Raw genomic sequence first — 20,265 nt, 5'->3', positions numbered from 1 at the left:
CGTGCTGTGCCATTCTCTCCCGTGCTGTGCCATTCTCTCCCGTGCTGTGCCGTTCTCTCCTGTGCTGTGCCGTTCTCTCCCGTGCTGTGCCGTTCTCTCCCGTTCTGTCCCGTTCTCTCCCGTGCTGTGCCGTTCTCCCCCGTGCTGTCCCGTTCTCCCCCGTGCTGTGCCGTCCTCCCTCGTTCTGTGCCGTGCTCTCCCGCGCTGAGCCTTTCTCTCCCGTGCTGTGCCATTCTCTCCCATGCTGTGCGGTTCTCTCCCGCGCTGTGCCGTTCTGTCCCGTGCTGTTCCGTTCTCTTCCGTGCTGCATCGTTCTCTCCAGTGCTGTGCAATTCTCTCCCGTGCTGTGTTGTTCTCTCCCATGCTGTGCCATTCTCTCCCGTGCTGTGCCATTCTCTCCCGTGCTGTGCCGTTCTCTCCCGTTCTGTCCCGTTCTCTCCCGTGCTGTGCTGTTCTCTCCCGTGCTGTGTTGTTCTCTCCCGTGCTGTGCCATTCTCTCCAGCGCTGTGCCATTCTCTCCCATGCTGTGCCGTTCTCCCCCGTCCTGCGCCGTTGCCTCCCGTTCTGTGCCGTTCTCTCCCGTGCTGTGCCGTTCTCACCCGTGCTGTGCCGTTCTCACCCGTGCTGTGCCGTTCTCACCCGTGCTGTGCCATTCTCTCCTGTGCTGTGCCGTTCTCTCCCGTGCTGTGCCGTTCTCTCCCATGCTGTGCCGTTCTCTCCGTGCTGTGCCATTCTCTCCTGTGCTGTGCCATTCTCTCCCGTGCTGTGCAATTCTCTCCCGTACTGTGCCGTTCTCTCCCGTGCTGTGCCGTTCTCTCCCGTGCTGTCCCGTTCTCTCCCGTGCTGTGCCGTTCTCTCCCGAGCTGTGCAATTCTCTCCCGTGCTGTGCTGTTCTCTCCCGTGCTGTGTTGTGCTCTGCCGTGCTGTGCCGTTCTCTCCCGTGCTGTCCCGTTCTCTCCCTTGCTGTGCCGTTCTCTCCCGTGCTGTGCCACTCTCTCCCGTGCTGTGCCGTTCTCCCCCGTGCTGTGCCGTTCTCCCCCGTGCTGTGCCGTTCTCCCCCGTGCTGTGCCATTCTCTCCCGTGCTGTGCCGTTCTCCCCCGTGCTGTGCCGTTCTCCCCCGTGCTGTGCCGTTCTCCCCCGTGCTGTGCAATTCTCTCCCGTGCTGTGCCGATCTCTCCCGTGTTGTGCCCTTCCCTCCCGTGCTGTGCCGTTTCCTCCTGTGCTGTATTGTTCTCACCCGTGCTGAGCCGTTCTCTCCCGTGCTGAGCCGTTCTCTCCCGTGCTATGCCGTTCTCACCCGTGCTGTGCCGTTCTCACCCGTGCTGTGCCGTTCTCACCCGTGCTGTGCCGTTCTCAGCCGTGCTGTGCCATTCTCTCCTGTACTGTGTAATTCTCTCCGGGGCTGTGCAGTTCTCTTCCGTGCTGTGCCGTTCTCTCCCGTGCTGTGCCGTTCTTTCCCGTGCTGTGCCGTTCTCTCCCGTGCTGTGCTGTTCTCTCCTGTGCTGTCCCGTTCTCCCCCGTGCTGTCCCGTACTCCCCCGTGCTGTGCCGTTCTCCCTCGTTCTGTGCCGTTCTCCCACGTTCTGTGCCGTGCTCTCCCGTGCTGTGCCCTTCTCTCGTACACTGTGCCATTCTCTCCCATGCTGTGCCATTCTCTCCCGTGCTGTGCCGTTGTCTCCCGTGCTGTGCCGTTCTCTCCCGTGCTGAGCCGTTCTCTCCCGTGCTGTCCTGTTCTCCCCCGTCCTGCGCCGTTGCCTCCCGTTTTGTGCCGTTCTCTCCCATGCTGCGCCGTTCTCCCCCGTGCTGTGCCGTTCTCCCCCGTGCTGTGCCATTCTCTCCTGTGCTGTGTAATTCTCTCCGGGGCTGTGCCGTTCTCATCCGTGCTGCATCGTTCTCTCCCATGCTGTGCAATTCTCTCCCGTGCTGTGCCATTCTCTCCCGTGCTGTGCCGTTCTCTCCCGTGCTGTGCCGTTCTCTCCCGTGCTGTGCCATTCTCTCCTGTGCTGTGCAGTTCTCTCCCGTGCTGTTCCGTTCTCTCCCGTGCTGTGCCGTTCTCTCCCGTGCTGTGCCGTTCTCTCCCGTGCTGTTCCGTTCTCTACCGTGCTGTTCCGTTCTCTCCCGTGCTGTGCCGTTCTCTCCCGTGCTGTACCGTTCTCTCCCGCACTGTGCTGCTCTCTCCCGTGCTGTGCCGTTCTCTCCCGTGCTGTGCCATTCTCTCCCGTGCTGTGCCGTTCTCTCCCGTGCTGTGCCGTTCTCTCCCGTGCTGTGCCGTTCTCTCCCGTGCTGTGCCGTTCTCTCCCGTGCTGTGCTGTCCCTCCCGCGCTGTGCCGTTCTGTCCCGTGCTGTTCCCTTCTCTTCCGTGCTGTACCGTTCTCTCCCGCACTGTGCTGCTCTCTCCCGTGCTGTGCCGTTGTGTCCCGTGCTGTGCTGTTCTCTCCTGTGCTGTGCCATTCTCTCCCGTGCTGTGCTGTTCTCCCCCGTGCTGTGCCGTTCCCCCCCGTGCTGTGCCGTTCTCCCCCGTGCTGTGCCATTCTCCCCCGTGCTGTGCCGTTCTCCCCCGTGCTGTGCCGTTCTCCCCCGTGCTCTGCCGTTCTCTCCCGTGCTGTGCCGTTCTCTCCCGTGCTGTGCAATTCTCTCCCGTGCTGTGCCGTTCTCTCCCGTGTTGTGCCCTTCCCTCCCGTGCTGTGCCGTTCTCTCCCGTGTTGTGCCCTTCCCTCCCGTGCTGTGCCGTTCTCTCCGGTGCTGTATTGTTCTCACCCGTGCTGAGCCGTTCTCACCCGTGCTGAGCCGTTCTCTCCCGTGCTGTCCCGTTCTCCCCCGTCCTGCGCCGTTGCCTCCCGTTCTGTGCCGTTCTCTCCCGTGCAGTGCTGTTCTCACCCGTGCTGTGCCGTTCTCACCCGTGCTGTTCCGTTCTCACCCGTGCTGTGCCGTTCTTACCCGTGCTGTGCCGTTCTCACCCGTGCTGTGCCATTCTCTCCTGTGCTGTGTAATTCTCTCCCGGGCTGTGCAGTTCTCTTCCGTGCTGTGCCGTTGTCTCTCGTGCTGTGCCATTCTCTCCCGCGCTGTGCCATTCTCTCCTGCGCTGTGCCGTTCTCTCCCGTGCTGTGCCGTTCTCTCCCGTGCTGTGCCGTTCTCTCCGTGCTGTGCCATTCTCTCCCGTGCTGTGCCGTTCTCACCCGAGCTGTGCAATTCTCTCCCGTGCTGTGCTGTTCTCTCCCGTGCTGTGTTGTTCTCTCCCGTGCTGTGCCGTTCTTTCCCGTGCTGTCCCGTTCTCTCCCGTGCTGTGCCATTTTCTCCCGTACTGTGCCGTTCTCTCCCGTGCTGTGCCGTTCTCTCCCGTGCTGTGCCGTTCTCTCCCGTGCTGTGCCGTTGTCTCCCGTGCTGTGACGTTCTCTCCCGTGCTGTGACGTTCTCTCCCGTGCTGTGACGTTCTCTCCCGTGCTGTTCCATTCTCTCCCGTGCTGTTCCATTCTCTCCCGTGCTGTGCCGTTCTCTCCCGTGCTGTGCTGTTCTCTCCCGTGCTGTGCTGTTCTCTCCCGTGCTGTGCTGTTCTCTCCCGTGCTGTCCCGTTCTCTCCCGTGCTGTGCCGTTCTCTCCCGTGCTGTGCCGTTCTCTCCCGTGCTGTGCCGTTCTCTCCCGTGCTGTGCCGTTCTCTCCCGTGCTGTGCCATTCTCACCCGAGCTGTGCAATTCTCTCCCGTGCTGTGCTGTTCTCTCCCGTGCTGTGCCGTTCTCTCCCGTGCTGTGCCGTTCTCTCCCGTGCTGTGCCGTTCTCTCCCGTGCTGTGCTGTTGTCTCCCGTGCTGTGACGTTCTCTCCCGTGCTGTGACGTTCTCTCCCGTGCTGTGACGTTCTCTCCCGTGCTGTTCCATTCTCTCCCGTGCTGTTCCATTCTCTCCCGTGCTGTGCCGTTCTCTCCCGTGCTGAGCTGTTCTCTCCCGTGCCGTGCTGTTCTCTCCCATGCTGTCCCGTTCTCTCCCGTGCTGTGCCGTTCTCTCCCGTGCTGTGTCGTTCTCTCCCGTGCTGTGCCGTTCTCTCCCGTGCTGTGCCGTTCTCTGCCGTGCTGTGCCGTTCTCTGCCGTGCTGTGCCGTTCTCTCCCGTGCTGTCCCGTTCTCTCCCGTGCTGTGCCCTTCTCTCCCGTGCTGTTCCGTCTCTCCCGCGCTATGCCGTACTCTCCCGTGCTATCCCGTTCTCCCTCGTGCTGTCCCGTTCTCCCCCGTGCTGCATCGTTCTCTCCCGTGCTGTGTCGCTCTCTCCCGTGCTGTGCCGTTCGCCCCCGTGCTGTGCCTTTCTCACCCGTGCTGTGCCCTTCTCTCCCGTGCTGTGCCGTCTCTCCCGCGCTGTGCCGTTCTCTCCCGTGCTATCCCGTTCTCCCTCGTGCTGTCCCGTTCTCCCCCGTGCTGTGTCGTTCTCACCCATGCTGTGCCGTTCTCACCCGTACTGTGCCGTTCTCTCCCGTGCTGTGTTGTTCTCTCCCGTGCTTTCCCGTTCTCTCCCGTGCTGTGCTGTTCTCTCCTGAGCTGTGCCATTCTCTCCTGTGCTGTGCAGTTCTCTCCCGTGCTGTGCCGTTCTCTCCCGTGCTGTGCCGTTCTCTCCCGTACTGTGTTGTTCTCCCCCGTGCTGTGCCGTTCTCTCCCGTGCTGTGCAATTCTCTCCCGTGCTGTGCCGTTCTCTCCCGTGCTGTCCCATTCTCTTCTGTGCAGTTCTCTCCCGTGCTGTGCCATTCTCTCCTGTGCTGTGCCATTCTCTCCCGTGCTGTGCAATTCTTTTCAGTGCTGTGCCGTTCTCACCCGTGCTGTGCCATTCTCACCCGTGCTGTGCCGTTCTCTCCCGTGCTGTGCCGTTCTCTCCCGTGCTGTCCCGTTCTCTCCCGTGCTGTGCCGTTCTCTCCCGAGCTGTGCAATTCTCTCCCGTGCTGTGCCGTTCTCTCCCGTGCTGTGCTGTTCTCTGCCGTGCTGTGCTGTTCTCTCCCGTGCTGTCCCGTTCTCTCCCGTGCTGTCCCATTCTCTCCCGTGCTGTGCCGTTCTCTCCCTTGCTGTGCCGTTCTCTCTCGTGCTGTGCCACTCTCTCCCGTGCTGTGCCGTTCTTTCCCGTGCTGTCCCTTTCCCCCCCGTGCTGTGCCGTTTTCCCCCGTGCTGTGCCGTTCTCCCCCGTGCTGTGCCGTTCTCCCCCGTGCTGTGCCGTTCTCCCCCGTGCTGTGCCGTTCTCCCCCGTGCTGTGCCGTTCTCCCCCGTGCTGTGCCGTTCTCCCCCCTGCTGTGCCGTTCTCTCCCGTGCTGTGTTGTTCTCTCCCGTGCTGTGTTGTTCTCTCCCGTGCTGTCCCGTTCCCTCCCGTGCTGTGCAATTCTCTCCCGTGCTGTGCCGTTCTCTCCCGCGCTGTCCCGTTCTCTCCAGTGCTGTGCCGTTCTCTCCCGAGCTGTGCAATTCTCTCCCGTGCTGTGCCGTTCTCTCCCGTGCTGTGTTGTACTCTGCCGTGCTGTGCCGTTCTCCCCCGTGCTGTGCCGTTCTCCCCCGTGCTGTGCCGTTCTCCCCCGTGCTGTGCCGTTCTCCCCCCTGCTGTGCCGTTCTCTCCCGTGCTGTGTTGTTCTCTCCCGTGCTGTGTTGTTCTCTCCCGTGCTGTCCCGTTCCCTCCCGTGCTGTGCAATTCTCTCCCGTGCTGTGCCGTTCTCTCCCGTGCTGTCCCGTTCCCTCCCGTGCTGTGCAATTCTCTCCCATGCTGTGCCGTTCTCTCCCGAGCTGTGCAATTCTCTCCCGTGCTGTGCCGTTCTCTCCCGTGCTGTGTTGTACTCTGCCGTGCTGTGCCGTTCTCTCCCGTGCTGTGCCGTTGTCTCCCGTGCTGTGCCGTTCTCTCCCGTGCTGTCTCATTCTCTCCCGTGCTGTGCCGTTCTTTCCCGTGCTGTGCCGTTCTCTCCCGTGCTGTGCCGTTCTCTCCCGTGCTGTGCCGTTCTCTCCCCTGCTGTGCCGTTCTCTGCCGTGCTGTGCCGTTCTCTGCCGTGCTGTGCCGTTCTCTCCCGTGCTGTCCCGTTCTCTCCCGTGCTGTGCCGTTCTCCCCCGTGCTGTGCCATTCTCTCCTGTGCTGTGTAATTCTCTCCGGGGCTGTGCCGTTCTCTTCCGTGCTGCATCGTTCTCTCCCGTGCTGCGTCGCTCTCTCCCGTACTGTGCCATTGTCTCCCGTGCTGTGCCGTTCTCTCCCGCACTGTGCTGCTCTCTCCTGTGCTGTGCCATTCTCTCCCGTGCTGTGCCGTTCTCTCCCGTGCTGTCCCGTTCTCCCCTGTCCTGCGCCGTTGCCTCCCGTTCTGTGCCGTTCTCACCCGTGCTGTGCCGTTCTCACCCGTGCTGTTCCGTTCTCACCCGTGCTGTGCCGTTCTTACCCGTGCTGTGCCGTTCTCACCCGTGCTGTGCCATTCTCTCCTGTGCTGTGTAATTCTCTCCGGGGCTGTGCAGTTCTCTTCCGTGCTGTGCCGTTGTCTCTCGTGCTGTGCCGTTCTTTCCCGTGCTGTGCCGTTCTCTCCCGTGCTGTGCCGTTCTTTCCCGTGCTGTGCCGTTCTCTCCCGTGCTGTGCAATTCTCTCCCGTGCTGTGCAATTCTCTCCCGTGCTGTGCAATTCTCTCCCGTGCTGTGCAATTCTCTCCCGTGATGTGCCGTTCTCTCCCATGCTGTACCGTTCTCTCCCGTGCTGTGCCGTTCTCTCCCGTGCTGTGCCGTTCCCTCCCGTGCTGTGCTGTTCTCTCCTGTGCTGTCCCATTCTCCCCCGTGCTGTCCCGTTCTCCCCCGTGCCGTGCCGTTCTCCCTCGTGCTGTGCCGTTTTCCCTCGTTCTGTGCCGTGCTCTCCCGCGCTGTGCCCTTCTCTCCCGTGCTGTGCCGTTCTCCCCTTCGCTGTGCCATTCTCTCCCATGCTGTACCGTTCTCTCCCGTGCTGCACCGTTCTCTCCCGCACTGTGCTGCTCTCTCCTGTGCTGTGCCATTCTCTCCCGTGCTGTGCCGTTCTCTCCCGTGCTGCATCGTTCTCTCCCGTGCTGTGTCGCTGTCTCCCGTGCTGTGCCGTTCGCCCCCGTGCTGTGCCTTTCTCACCCGTGCTGTGCCCTTCTCTCCCGTGCTGTGCCGTCTCTCCCGCGCTGTGCCGTTCTCTCCCGTGCTATCCCGTTCTCCCTCGTGCTGTCCCGTTCTCCCCCGTGCTGTGTCGTTCTCACCCATGCTGTGCCGTTCTCACCCGTACTGTGCCGTTCTCTCCTGAGCTGTGCCATTCTCTCCTGTGCTGTGCAATTCTCTCCCGTGCTGTGCCGTTCTCTCCCGTGCTGTGCCGTTCTCTCCCGTACTGTGTTGTTCTCCCCCGTGCTGTGCCGTTCTCTCCCGTGCTGTGCAATTCTCTCCCGTGCTGTGCCGTTCTCTCCCGTGCTGTCCCATTCTCTTCTGTGCAGTTCTCTCCCGTGCTGTGCCATTCTCTCCTGTGCTGTGCCATTCTCTCCCGTGCTGTGCAATTGTTTTCAGTGCTGTGCCGTTCTCACCCGTGCTGTGCCATTCTCACCCGTGCTGTGCCGTTCTCTCCCGTGCTGTGCCGTTCTCGCCCGTGCTGTCCCGTTCTCTCCCATGCTGTGCCGTTCTCTCCCGAGCTGTGCAATTCTCTCCCGTGCTGTGCCGTTCTCTCCCGTGCTGTGTTGTTCTCTGCCGTGCTGTGCTGTTCTCTCCCGTGCTGTCCCGTTCTCTCCCGTGCTGTCCCATTCTCTCCCGTGCTGTGCCGTTCTCTCCCTTGCTGTGCTGTTCTCTCTCGTGCTGTGCCACTCTCTCCCGTGCTGTGCCGTTCTTTCCCGTGCTGTGCCGTTCCCCCCCGTGCTGTGCCGTTTTCCCCCGTGCTGTGCCGTTCTCCCCCGTGCTGTGCCGTTCTCCCCGTGCTGTGCTGTTCTCACCCGTGCTGTGCCATTCTCTCCTGTGCTGTGTAATTCTCTCCGGGGCTGTGCAGTTCTCTTCCGTGCTGTGCCGTTGTCTCTCGTGCTGTGCAATTCTCTCCCGTGCTGTGCCGTTCTCTCCCGTGCTGTCCCTTCTCACCCGTGCTGTGCCGTTCTCTCCCGTGTTGTGCCGTTCTCTCCCGTGCTGTGCCATTCTCTCCCATGCTGTGCCGTTCTCTCCCATGCTGTGTCGTTCTCTCCCGTGCTGTGCCGTTCTCTCCCGTGCTGTGCCGTTCTCTCCCGTGCTGTGCCGTTCTCTCCCGTGCTGTGCCGTTCTCTCCCGTGCTGTGCCGTTCTCTCCGGCGCTGTTCCGTTCTCTCCCGTGCTGTGCCGTTCTCGCCCGTGCTGTGCCGTTCTCTCCCGTTCTGTCCCGTTCTCTCCCGTGCTGTGCCGTTCTCTCCTGCGCTGTTCCGTTCTCTCCCGTGCTGTGCCGTTCTCTCCCGCGCTGTACCGTTCTCTCCCGTGCTGTGCCGTTCTCACCCGTGCTGTGCCGTTCTCCCCCGTGCTGTGCCGTTCTCGCCCGTGCTGTTCCGTTCTCTGCCGTGCTGTGCCGTTCTCTTCCGTTCTGTCCCGTTCTCTCCCGTGCTGTGCCGTTCTCTCCTGCGCTGTTCCGTTCTCTCCCGTTCTGTTCCGTTCTCTCCCGTGCTGTGTCGTTCTCTCCCGTGCTGTGCCCTTCGCTCCCGTGCTGTGCCATTCTCCCCCGTGCTGTGTTGTTCTCTCCCGTGCTGTCCCGTTCTCTCCCGTGCTGTGCTGTTCTCTCCCGTGCTATGTTGTTCTCTCCCGTGCTGTGCCGTTCGCATCCGTGCTGTGCCGTTCTCTCCCGTGCTGTCCCCTTCTCTCCCGTGCTGTGCCGTCCTCTCCCGTGCTGTGCCGTCCTCTCCCGTGCTGTGCCGTTCTCTCCCATGCTGCGCCGTTCTCTCCCGTGCTGTGCTGTTCTCTCCCGTGCTGTGTTGTTCTCTCCCGTGCTGTGCCGTTAGCACCCGTGCTGTGCCGTTCTCTCCCGTGCTGTCCCCTTCTCTCCCGTGCTGTGCCGTCCTCTCCCGTGCTGTGCCGTTCTCTCCCATGCTGTGCCGTTCTCTCCCATGCTGCGCCGTTCTCTCCCGTGCTGTGCCGTTCTCTCCCGCGCTGTGCCGTTCTCTCCCGTGCTGTGCCGTTCTCTCCCGTGCTGTGCCGTTCTCTCCCATGCTGTGCCGTTCTCTCCCATGCTGCGCCGTTCTCTCCCGTGCTGTGCCGTTCTCTCCCGTGCTGTGCCGTTCTCTCCCGTGCTGTGCCGTTCTCTCCCGTGCTGTGCCGTTCTCTCCCGTTCTGTGCCGTTCTCTCCCGTGCTGTGCCGTTCTCGCCCGTGCTGTGCCGTTCTCTCCCGTTCTGTCCCGTTCTCTCCCGTGCTGTGCCGTTCTCTCCTGCGCTGTTCCGTTCTCTCCCGTGCTGTGCCGTTCTCTCCCGTTCTGTGCCGTCTTCTCCCGTGCTGTGCCGTCTTCTCCCGTGCTGTGCCGTACTCTCCCGTGCTGTGCCGTTCTCTCCCGTGCTCTGCCGTTCTCTCCCGTGCTCTGCCGTTCTCCCCCGTGCTGTGCCGTTCTCTCCCGTGCTGTGCCGTTCTCTCCCGTGCTGTGCCGTTCTCTCCCATGCTGTGCCTTTCTCTCCCGTGCTGTGCCGTTCTCTCCCGTGCTGTGCCGTTCTCTCCCGTGCTGTGCCGTTCTCTCCCGTGCTGTGCCGTTCTCTCCCGTGCTGTGCCGTTCTCTCCCGCGCTGTTCCGTTTACTCCCGTGCTGTGCCGTTCTCGCCCGTGCTGTGCCGTTCTCTCCCGTTCTGTCCCGTTCTCTCCCGTGCTGTGCCGTTCTCTCCTGCGCTGTTCCATTCTCTCCCGTGCTGTGCCGTTCTCTCCCGCGCTGTGCCGTTCTCTCCCGTGCTGTGCCGTTCTCACCCGTGCTGTGCCGTTCTCCCCCGTGCTGTGCCGTTCTCGCCCGTGCTGTTCCGTTCTCTGCCGTGCTGTGCCGTTCTCTTCCGTTCTGTCCCGTTCTCTCCCGTGCTGTGCCGTTCTCTCCTGCGCTGTTCCGTTCTCTCCCGTTCTGTCCCGTTCTCTCCCGTGCTGTGTCGTTCTCTCCCGTGCTGTGCCGTTGTCCCCCGTGCTGTGCCGTTCTCTCCCGCGCTTTGCCGTTCTCCCCCGTGCTGTGCCCTTGTCTCCCGTGCTGTGCCGTTCTCTGCCGTGCTGTGTTGTTCTCTCCCGTGCTGTCCCGTTCTCTCCCGTGCTGTGCTGTTCTCTCCCGTGCTGTGTTGTTCTCTCCCGTGCTGTGCCGTTCGCACCCGTGCTGTGCCGTTCTCTCCCGTGCTGTCCCCTTCTCTCCCATGCTGTGCCGTCCTCTCCCGTGCTGTGCCGTTCTCTCCCATGCTGTGCCGTTCTCTCCCATGCTGCGCCGTTCTCTCCCGTGCTGTGCCGTTGTCTCCCGTGCAGCGCTGTTCTCTGCCGTGCTGTGCCGTTCTCTCCCGTGCTGTCCCGTTCTCTCCCGTGCTGTCCCGTTCTCTCCCGTGCTGTGTTGTTCTCTCCCGTGCTGTGTCGTTGTCTTCCGTGCCGTGCCGTTCTCTCCCGTGCTGTCCCGTTCTCTCCTGTGCTGTGCTGTTCTCTCCCGCGCTGTGCTGTTCTACCCCATGCTCTGACGTTCTCTCCCGTGCTGTGCCGTTATCTCCCGTGCTGCACTGTTCTCTCCCGTGCTGTGCCGTTCTCCCCTGTGCTGTGCCGTTCTCCCCCGTGCTGTGCCGTTCTCCCCCGTGCTCTTCCGTTCTCCCCCGTGCTGTGCCGTTCTCCCCCGTGCTCTGCCGTTCTCCCCCGTGCTCTGCCGTTCTCTCCCGTGCTCTGCCGTTCTCCACCGTGCTGTGCCGTTCTCTCCTGTGCTGTGCTGTTCTCTCCCGTGCTGTGCCGTTCTCTCCCATGCGGACCCGTTCTCTCCCGTGCTGTGCCCTTCACCCCCGTGATGTCCCGTTCTCTCCCGTGCTGTGTTGTTCTCTCCCGTGCTGTGCCGTTCTCTCCCATGCGGACCCGTTCTCTTCCGGGCTGTGCCCTTCACCCCCGTGATGTCCCGTTCTCTCCCACGCTGTGCCGTTCTCCCCCGTGCTGTGCCGTTCTCCCCCGTGCTATCCCGTTCTCCCCCGTGCTGTCCCGTTCTCCCCCGTGCTGTCCCGTTCTCCCCCGTGCTGTCCCGTTCTCCCCCGTGCTGTGCCGTTCTCCCCCGTGCTGTCCCGTTCTCCCCCGTGCTGTCCCGTTCTCCACCGTCCTGTGCCGTTCTCCCCGTGCTGTGCCGTTCTCCCCTTGTTGTGCCGTTCTCCCCGTGCTGTGCCGTTCTCCCCGTGCTGTGCCGTTCTCCCCGTGCTGTGCCGTTCTCTCCCGTGCTCTGCTGTTCTCTCCCGTGCTGTGCCGTTCTCTCCCGTGCTGTCCCGTTCTCCCCCGTGCTGTGCCGTTCTCTCCCGTGCTCTGCTGTTCTCTCCCGTGCTGTGCCGTTCTCTCCCATGCTGTCCCGTTCTCCCCCGTGCTGCGCCGTCTTCTCCCGTGCTGTGCCGTATTCTCCCGTGCTGTGCCGTCTTCTCCCGTGCTGTGCCGTACTCTCCCGTGCTGTGACGTACTCTCCCGTGCTGTGACGTTCTCTCCCGTGCAGTACCGTTCTCCCCCGTGCTGTGCCATTCTCCCCATGCTGTGCCGTTCTCCCCGTGCTGTGCCGTTCTCCCCGTGCTGTGATGTTCTCCCCTTGCTGTGCCGTTCTCCCCTTGCTGTGCCGTTCTCCCCGTGCTGTGCCGTTCTCCCCCGTGCTGTGCCGTTCTCTCCCGTGCTCTGCCGTTCTCTCCCGTGCTCTGCCGTTCTCTCCCGTGCTCTGCCGTTCTCTCCCGTTCTCTGCCGTCTTCTCCCGTGCTGTGCCGTCTTCTCCCGTGCTGTGCCGTACTCTCCCGTGCTGTGCCGTTCTCTCCCGTGCTCTGCCGTTCTCCCCCGTGCTCTGCCGTTCTCCCCCGTGCTGTACCGTTCTCTCCCGTGCTGTGCCGTTCTCTCCCGTGCTGTGCCGTTCTCTCCCGTGCTGTGCCGTTCTCGCCTGTGCTGTGCAGTTCTCTCCCGTTCTGTCCCGTTCTCTCCCGTGCTGTGCCGTTCTCTCCTGCGCTGTTCCGTTCTCTCCCGTGCTGTGCCATTCTCTCCCGCGCTGCGCCGTTCTCTCCCGTGCTGTGCCGTTCTCTCCCGTGCTGTCCCGTTCTCTCCCGTGCTGTGTTGGTCTCTCCCGTGCTGTGTCGTTCTCTTCCGTGCCATCCCGTTCTCTCCCGTGCTGTCCCGTTCTCTCCTGTGCTGTGCTGTTCTCTCCCGTGCTCTGCCGTTCTCTCCCGTGCTGTGCCGTCCTCTCCCGTGCTGTGCCGTTCTCTCCCATGCTGTGCCGTTCTCTCCCATGCTGCGCCGTTCTCTCCCGTGCTGTCCCGTTGTCTCCCGTGCAGCGCTGTTCTCTGCCGTGCTGTGCCGTTCTCTCCCGTGCTGTCCCGTTCTCTCCCGTGCTGTCCCGTTCTCTCCCGTGCTGTGTTGTTCTCTCCCGTGCTGTGTCGTTCTCTTCCGTGCCGTGCCGTTCTCTCCCGTGCTGTCCCGTTCTCTCCCGTGCAGTGCTGTTCTCTCCCGCGCTGTGCTGTTCTCCACCGTGCTGTGTACTTCTCTCCCGTGCTGTGTCGTTCTCTCCCGTGCTGTGCCGTTCTACCCCGTGCTCTGCCGTTCTCTCCCGTGCTGTGCCGTTCTCTCCCGTGCTCTGCCGTCTTCTCCCGTGCTGTGCCGTCTTCTCCCGTGCTGTGCCGTACTCTCCCGTGCTGTGCCGTCTTCTCCCGTGCTGTGCCGTACTCTCCCGTGCTGTGCCGTTCTCTCCCGTGCTGTGCCGTTCTCCCCCGTGCTGTGCCGTTCTCCCCCGTGCTGTCCCGTTCTCCCCCGTGCTGTGCCGTTCTCCCCGTGCTGTGACGTTCTCCCCTTGCTGTGCCGTTCTCCCCTTGCTGTGCCGTTCTCCCCGTGCTGTGCCTTTCTCCCCCGTGCTGTGCCGTTCTCTCCCGTGCTCTGCCGTTCTCTCCCGTGCTCTGCCGTTCTCTCCCGTGCTCTGCCGTTCTCTCCCGTTCTCTGCCGTCTTCTCCCGTGCTGTGCCGTCTTCTCCCGTGCTGTGCCGTACTCTCCCGTGCGGTGCCGTTCTCTCCCGTGCTCTGCCGTTCTCTCCCGTGCTCTGCCGTTCTCCCCCGTGCTGTGCCGTTCTCTCCCGTGCTGTGCCGTTCTCTCCCGTGCTGTGCCGTTCTCTCCCGTGCTGTGCCTTTCTCTCCCGTGCTGTGCCGTTCTCTCCCGTGCTGTGCCGTTCTCTCCCGTGCTGTGCCGTTCTCACCCGTGCTGTGCCGTTCTCTCCCGTGCTGTGCCGTTCTCTCCCGCGCTGTTCCGTTTACTCCCGTGCTGTGCCGTTCTCGCCCGTGCTGTGCCGTTCTCTCCCGTTCTGTCCCGTTCTCTCCCGTGCTGTTCCGTTCTCACCCGTGCTGTGCCGTTCTCCCCCGTGCTGTGCCGTTCTCGCCCGTGCTGTTCCGTTCTCTGCCGTGCTGTGCCGTTCTCTTCCGTTCTGTCCCGTTCTCTCCCGTGCTGTGCCGTTCTCTCCTGCGCTGTTCCGTTCTCTCCCGTTCTGTCCCGTTCTCTCCCGTGCTGTGTCGTTCTCTCCCGTGCTGTGCCGTTCTCCCCCGTGCTGTGCCGTTCTCTCCCGCGCTTTGCCGTTCTCCCCCGTGCTGTGCCCTTCTCTCCCGTGCTGTGCCATTCTCTCCCGTGCTGTGTTGTTCTCTCCCGTGCTGTCCCGTTCTCTCCCGTGCTGTGCTGTTCTATCCCGTGCTGTGTTGTTCTCTCCCATGCTGTGCCGTTCGCACCCGTGCTGTGCCGTTCTCTCCCGTGCTGTCCCCTTCTCTCCCGTGCTGTGCCGTCCTCTCCCGTGCTGTGCCGTTCTCTCCCATGCTGTGCCGTTCTCTCCCATGCTGCGCCGCTCTCTCCCGTGCTGTGCCGTTGTCTCCCATGCAGCGCTGTTCTCTGCCGTGCTGTGCCGTTCTCTCCCGTGCTGTCCCATTCTCTCCCGTGCTGTCCCGTTCTCTCCCGTGCTGTGCCGTTCTCCCCCGTGCTGTGCCGTTCTCCCCCGTGCTCTTCCGTTCTCCCCCGTGCTGTGCCGTTCTCCCCCGTGCTCTGCCGTTCTCCCCCGTGCTCTGCCGTTCTCTCCCGTGCTCTGCCGTTCTCCACCGTGCTGTGCCGTTCTCTCCTGTGCTGTGCTGTTCTCTCCCGTGCTGTGCCGTTCTCTCCCATGCGGACCCGTTCTCTCCCGTGCTGTGCCCGTCACCCCCGTGATGTCCCGTTCTCTCCCGTGCTGTGTTGTTCTCTCCCGTGCTGTGCCGTTCTCTCCCATGCGGACCCGTTCTCTTCCGGGCTGTGCCCTTCACCCCCGTGATGTCCCGTTCTCTCCCACGCTGTGCCGTTCTCCCCCGTGCTGTGCCATTCTCCCCCGTGCTATCCCGTTCTCCCCCGTGCTGTCCCGTTCTCCCCCGTGCTGTCCCGTTCTCCCCCGTGCTGTCCCGTTCTCCCCCGTGCTGTGCCGTTCTCCCCCGTGCTGTCCCGTTCTCCCCCGTGCTGTCCCGTTCTCCACCGTCCTGTGCCGTTCTCCCCGTGCTGTGCCGTTCTCCCCTTGTTGTGCCGTTCTCCCCGTGCTGTGCCGTTCTCCCCGTGCTGTGCCGTTCTCCCCGTGCTGTGCCGTTCTCTCCCGTGCTCTGCTGTTCTCTCCCGTGCTGTGCCGTTCTCTCCCGTGCTGTCCCATTCTCCCCCGTGCTGTGCCGTTCTCTCCCGTGCTCTGCTGTTCTCTCCCGTGCTGTGCCGTTCTCTCCCGTGCTGTCCCGTTCTCCCCCGTGCTCTGCCGTCTTCTCCCGTGCTGCGCCGTCTTCTCCCGTGCTGTGCCGTACTCTCCCGTGCTGTGCCGTCTTCTCCCGTGCTGTGCCGTACTCTCCCGTGCTGTGACGTACTCTCCCGTGCTGTGACGTTCTCTCCCGTGCAGTACCGTTCTCCCCCGTGCTGTGCCATTCTCCCCATGCTGTGCCGTTCTCTCCCGTGCTGTGCTGTTCTCTCCCGCGCTGTGCTGTTCTCCACCGTGCTGTGTACTTCTCTCCCGTGCTGTGTCGTTCTCTCCCGTGTTGTGCCGTTCTACCCCGTGCTCTGCCGTTCTCTCCCGTGCTGTGCCGTTCTCCCCCGTGCTCTTCCGTTCTCCCCCGTGCTGTGCCGTTCTCCCCCGTGCTCTGCCGTTCTCTCCCGTGCTCTGCCGTTCTCCCCCGTGCTGTGCCGTTCTCTCCTGTGTTGTGCTGTTCTCTCCCGTGCTGTGCCATTCTCTCCCATGCGGACCCGTTCTCTCCCGTGCTGTGCCCTTCACCCCCGTGCTGTCCCGTTCTCTCCTGTGCTGTGCTGTTCTCTCCCGTGCTCTGCCGTTCTCTCCCGTGCTGTGCCGTCCTCTCCCGTGCTGTGCCGTTCTCTCCCATGCTGTGCCGTTCTCTCCCATGCTGCGCCGTTCTCTCCCGTGCTGTCCCGTTGTCTCCCGTGCAGCGCTGTTCTCTGCCGTGCTGTGCCGTTCTCTCCCGTGCTGTCCCGTTCTCTCCCGTGCTGTCCCGTTCTCTCCCGTGCTGTGTTGTTCTCTCCCGTGCTGTGTCGTTGTCTTCCGTGCCGTGCCGTTCTCTCCCGTGCTGTCCCGTTCTCTCCCGTGCAGTGCTGTTCTCTCCCGCGCTGTGCTGTTCTCCACCGTGCTGTGTACTTCTCTCCCGTGCTGTGTCGTTCTCTCCCGTGCTGTGCCGTTCTACCCCGTGCTCTGCCGTTCTCTCCCGTGCTGTGCCGTTCTCTCCCGTGCTCTGCCGTCTTCTCCCGTGCTGTGCCGTCTTCTCCCGTGCTGTGCCGTACTCTCCCGTGCTGTGCCGTCTTCTCTCGTGCTGTGCCGTACTCTCCCGTGCTGTGCCGTACTCTCCCGTGCTGTGACGTACTCTCCCGTGCTGTGCCGTTCTCTCCCGTGCTGTGCCGTTCTCCCCCGTGCTGTGCCGTTCTCCCCCGTGCTGTCCCGTTCTCCCCCGTGCTGTGCCGTTCTCCCCGTGCTGTGACGTTCTCCCCTTGCTGTGCCGTTCTCCCCTTGCTGTGCCGTTCTCCCCGTGCTGTGCCTTTCTCCCCCGTGCTGTGCCGTTCTCTCCCGTGCTCTGCCGTTCTCTCCCGTGCTCTGCCGTTCTCTCCCGTGCTCTGCCGTTCTCTCCCGTTCTCTGCCGTCTTCTCCCGTGCTGTGCCGTTCTCCCCCGTGCTGTGCCGTTCTTTCCCGTGCTGTGCCGTTCTCTCCCGTGCTGTGCCGTTCTCTCCCATGCTGTGCCTTTCTCTCCCGTGCTGTGCCGTTCTCTCCCGTGCTGTGCCGTTCTCTCCCGTGCTGTGCCGTTCTCTCCCGTGCTGTGCCGTTCTCTCCCGTGCTGTGCCGTTCTCTCCCGCGCTGTTCCGTTAACTCCCGTGCTGTGCCGTTCTCGCCCGTGCTGTGCCGTTCTCTCCCGTTCTGTCCCGTTCTCTCCCGCGCTGTTCCGTTCTCACCCGTGCTGTGCCGTTCTCCCCCGTGCTGTGCCGTTCTCGCCCGTGCTGTTCCATTCTCTGCCGTGCTGTGCCGTTCTCTTCCGTTCTGTCCCGTTCTCTCCCGTGCTGTGCCGTTCTCTCCTGCGCTGTTCCGTTCTCTCCCGTTCTGTCCCGTTCTCTCCCGTGCTGTGTCGTTTTCTCCCGTGCTGTGCCGTTCTCCCCCGTGCTGTGCCGTTCTCTCCCGCGCTTTGCCGTTCTCCCCCGTGCTGTGCCCTTCTCTCCCGTGCTGTGCCATTCTCTCCCGTGCTGTGTTGTTCTCTCCCGTGCTGTCCCGTTCTCTCCCGTGCTGTGCTGTTCTATCCCGTGCTGTGTTGTTCTCTCCCATGCTGTGCCGTTCGCACCCGTGCTGTGCCGTTCTCTCCCGTGCTGTCCCCTTCTCTCCCGTGCTGTGCCGTCCTCTCCCGTGCTGTGCCGTTCTCTCCCATGCTGTGCCGTTCTCTCCCATGCTGCGCCGCTCTCTCCCGTGCTGTGCCGTTGTCTCCCATGCAGCGCTGTTCTCTGCCGTGCTGTGCCGTTCTCTCCCGTGCTGTCCCATTCTCTCCCGTGCTGTCCCGTTCTCTCCCGTGCTGTGTTCTTCTCTCCCGTGCTGTGTCGTTCTCTTCCGTGCCGTGCCATTCTCTCCCGTGCTGTCCCGTTCTCTCCCGTGCTGTGCTGTTCTCTCCCGCGCTGTGCTGTTCTCCACCGTGCTGTGTACTTCTCTCCCGTGCTGTGTCGTTCTCTCCCGTGTTGTGCCGTTCTACCCCGTGCTCTGCCGTTCTCTCCCGTGCTGTGCCGTTCTCCCCCGTGCTCTTCCGTTCTCCCCCGTGCTGTGCCGTTCTACCCGTGCTCTGCCGTTCTCTCCCGTGCTCTGCCGTTCTCCCCCGTGCTGTGCCGTTCTCTCCTGTGTTGTGCTGTTCTCTCCCGTGCTGTGCCATTCTCTCCCATGCGGACCCGTTCTCTCCCGTGCTGTGCCCTTCACCCCCGTGATGTCCCGTTCTCTCCCGTGCTGTGTTGTTCTCTCCCGTGCTGTGCCGTTCTCTCCCATGCGGAACCGTACTCTCCCGTGCAGTGCCCTTCACCCCCGTGATGTCCCGTTCTCTCCCACGCTGTGCCGTTCTCCCCCGTGCTGTGCCGTTCTCCCCCGTGCTATCCCGTTCTCCCCCGTGCTGTCCCGTTCTCCCCCGTGCTGTCCCGTTCTCCCCCGTGCTGTCCCGTTCTCCCCCGTGCTGTGCCGTTCTCCCCCGTGCTGTCCCGTTCTCCCCCGTGCTGTCCCGTTCTCCCCCGTCCTGTGCCGTTCTCCCCGTGCTGTGCCGTTCTCCCCTTGTTGTGCCGTTCTCCCCGTGCTGTGCCGTTCTCCCCGTGCTGTGCCGTTCTCCCCGTGCTGTGCCGTTCTCTCCCGTGCTCTGCTGTTCTCTCCCGTGCTGTGCCGTTCTCTCCCGTGCTGTCCCGTTCTCCCCCGTGCTGTGCCGTTCTCTCCCGTGCTGTGCCGTCTTCTCCCGTGCTGTGCCGTCTTCTCCCGTGCTGTGCCGTACTCTCCCGTGCTGTGCCGTCTTCTCCCGTGCTGTGCCGTACTCTCCCGTGCTGTGACGTACTCTCCCGTGCTGTGACGTTCTCTCCCGTGCAGTACCGTTCTCCCCCGTGCTGTGCCATTCTCCCCATGCTGTGCCGTTCTCCCCGTGCTGTGCCGTTCTCCCCATGCTGTGATGTTCTCCCCTTGCTGTGCCGTTCTCCCCTTGCTGTGCCGTTCTCCCCGTGCTGTGCCGTTCTCCCCCGTGCTGTGCCGTTCTCTCCCGTGCTCTGCCGTTCTCTCCCGTGCTCTGCCGTTCTCTCCCGTGCTCTGCCGTTCTCTCCCGTTCTCTGCCGTCTTCTCCCGTGCTGTGCCGTCTTCTCCCGTGCTGTGCCGTACTCTCCCGTGCTGTGCCGTTCTCTCCCGTGCTCTGCCGTTCTCTCCCGTGCTCTGCCGTTCTCCCCCGTGCTGTACCGTTCTCTCCCGTGCTGTGCCGTTCTCTCCCGTGCTGTGTCGTTCTCTCCCGTGCTGTGCCGTTCTCGCCCGTGCTGTGCAGTTCTCTCCCGTTCTGTCCCGTTCTCTCCCGTGCTGTGCCGTTCTCTCCTGCGCTGTTCCGTTCTCTCCCGTGCTGTGCCATTCTCTCCCGCGCTGTGCCGTTCTCTCCCGTGCTGTGCCGTTCACTCCCGTGCTGTCCCGTTCTCTCCCGTGCTGTGTTGTTCTCTCCCGTGCTGTGTCGTTCTCTTCCGTGCCGTCCCGTTCTCTCCCGTGCTGTCCCGTTCTGTCCTGTGCTGTGCCGTACTCTCCCGTGCTGTGCCGTACTCTCCCGTGCTGTGCCGTTCTCTCCCGTGCTGTGCCGTTCTCTCCCGTGCGGTCCCGTTCTCTCCCGTGCTGTGCCGTTCTCACCCGTGCTGTGCCGTTCTCCCCCGTGCTGTCCCGTTCTCCCCCGTGCTGTGCCGTTCTCCCCGTGCTGTGACGTTCTCCCCTTGCTGTGCCGTTCTCCCCTTGCTGTGCCGTTCTCCCCGTGCTGTGCCTTTCTCCCCCGTGCTGTGCCGTTCTCTCCCGTGCTCTGCCGTTCTCTCCCGTGCTCTGCCGTTCTCTCCCGTGCTCTGCCGTTCTCTCCCATGCTGTGCCTTTCTCTCCCGTGCTGTGCCGTTCTCTCCCGTGCTGTGCCGTTCTCTCCCGTGCTGTGCCGTTCTCTCCCGTGCTGTGCCGTTCTCTCCCGTGCTGTGCCGTTCTCTCGCGCGCTGTTCCGTTTACTCCCGTGCTGTGCCGTTCTCGCCCGTGCTGTGCCGTTCTCTCCCGTTCTGTCCCGTTCTCTCCCGTGCTGTGCCGTTCTCTCCCGCGCTGTGCAGTTCTCTTCCGTGCTGTTCCGTTCTCACCCGTGCTGTGCCGTTCTCCCCCGTGCTGTGCCGTTCTCGCCCGTGCTGTTCCGTTCTCTGCCGTGCTGTGCCGTTCTCTTCCGTTCTGTCCCGTTCTCTCCCGTGCTGTGCCGTTCTCTCCTGCGCTGTTCCGTTCTCTCCCGTGCTGTCCCGTTCTCTCCCGTGCTGTGCTGTTCTCTCCCGCGCTGTGCTGTTCTCCACCGTGCTGTGTACTTCTCTCCCGTGCTGTGTCGTTCTCTCCCGTGTTGTGCCGTTCTACCCCGTGCTCTGCCGTTCTCTCCCGTGCTGTGCCGTTCTCCCCCGTGCTCTTCCGTTCTCCCCCGTGCTGTGCCGTTCTCCCCCGTGCTCTGCCGTTCTCCCCCGTGCTGTGCCGTTCTCTCCTGTGTTGTGCTGTTCTCTCCCGTGCTGTGCCATTCTCTCCCATGCGGACCCGTTCTCTCCCGTGCTGTGCCCTTCACCCCCGTGATGTCCCGTTCTCTCCCGTGCTGTGTTGTTCTCTCCCGTGCTGTGCCGTTCTCTCCCATGCGGAACCGTACTCTCCCGTGCAGTGCCCTTCACCCCCGTGATGTCCCGTTCTCTCCCACGCTGTGCCGTTCTCCCCCGTGCTGTGCCGTTCTCCCCCGTGCTATCCCGTTCTCCCCCGTGCTGTCCCGTTCTCCCCCGTGCTGTCCCGTTCTCCCCCGTGCTGTCCCGTTCTCCCCCGTGCTGTGCCGTTCTCCCCCGTGCTGTCCCGTTCTCCCCCGTGCTGTCCCGTTCTCCCCCGTCCTGTGCCGTTCTCCCCGTGCTGTGCCGTTCTCCCCTTGTTGTGCCGTTCTCCCCGTGCTG

The sequence above is a fragment of the Mustelus asterias genome, chromosome 2 (assembly GCF_964213995.1).
Source record: "Mustelus asterias chromosome 2, sMusAst1.hap1.1, whole genome shotgun sequence".
Lineage (NCBI taxonomy): Eukaryota > Metazoa > Chordata > Chondrichthyes > Carcharhiniformes > Triakidae > Mustelus > Mustelus asterias.
Note: the sequence above shows the minus strand (reverse complement) of the source record.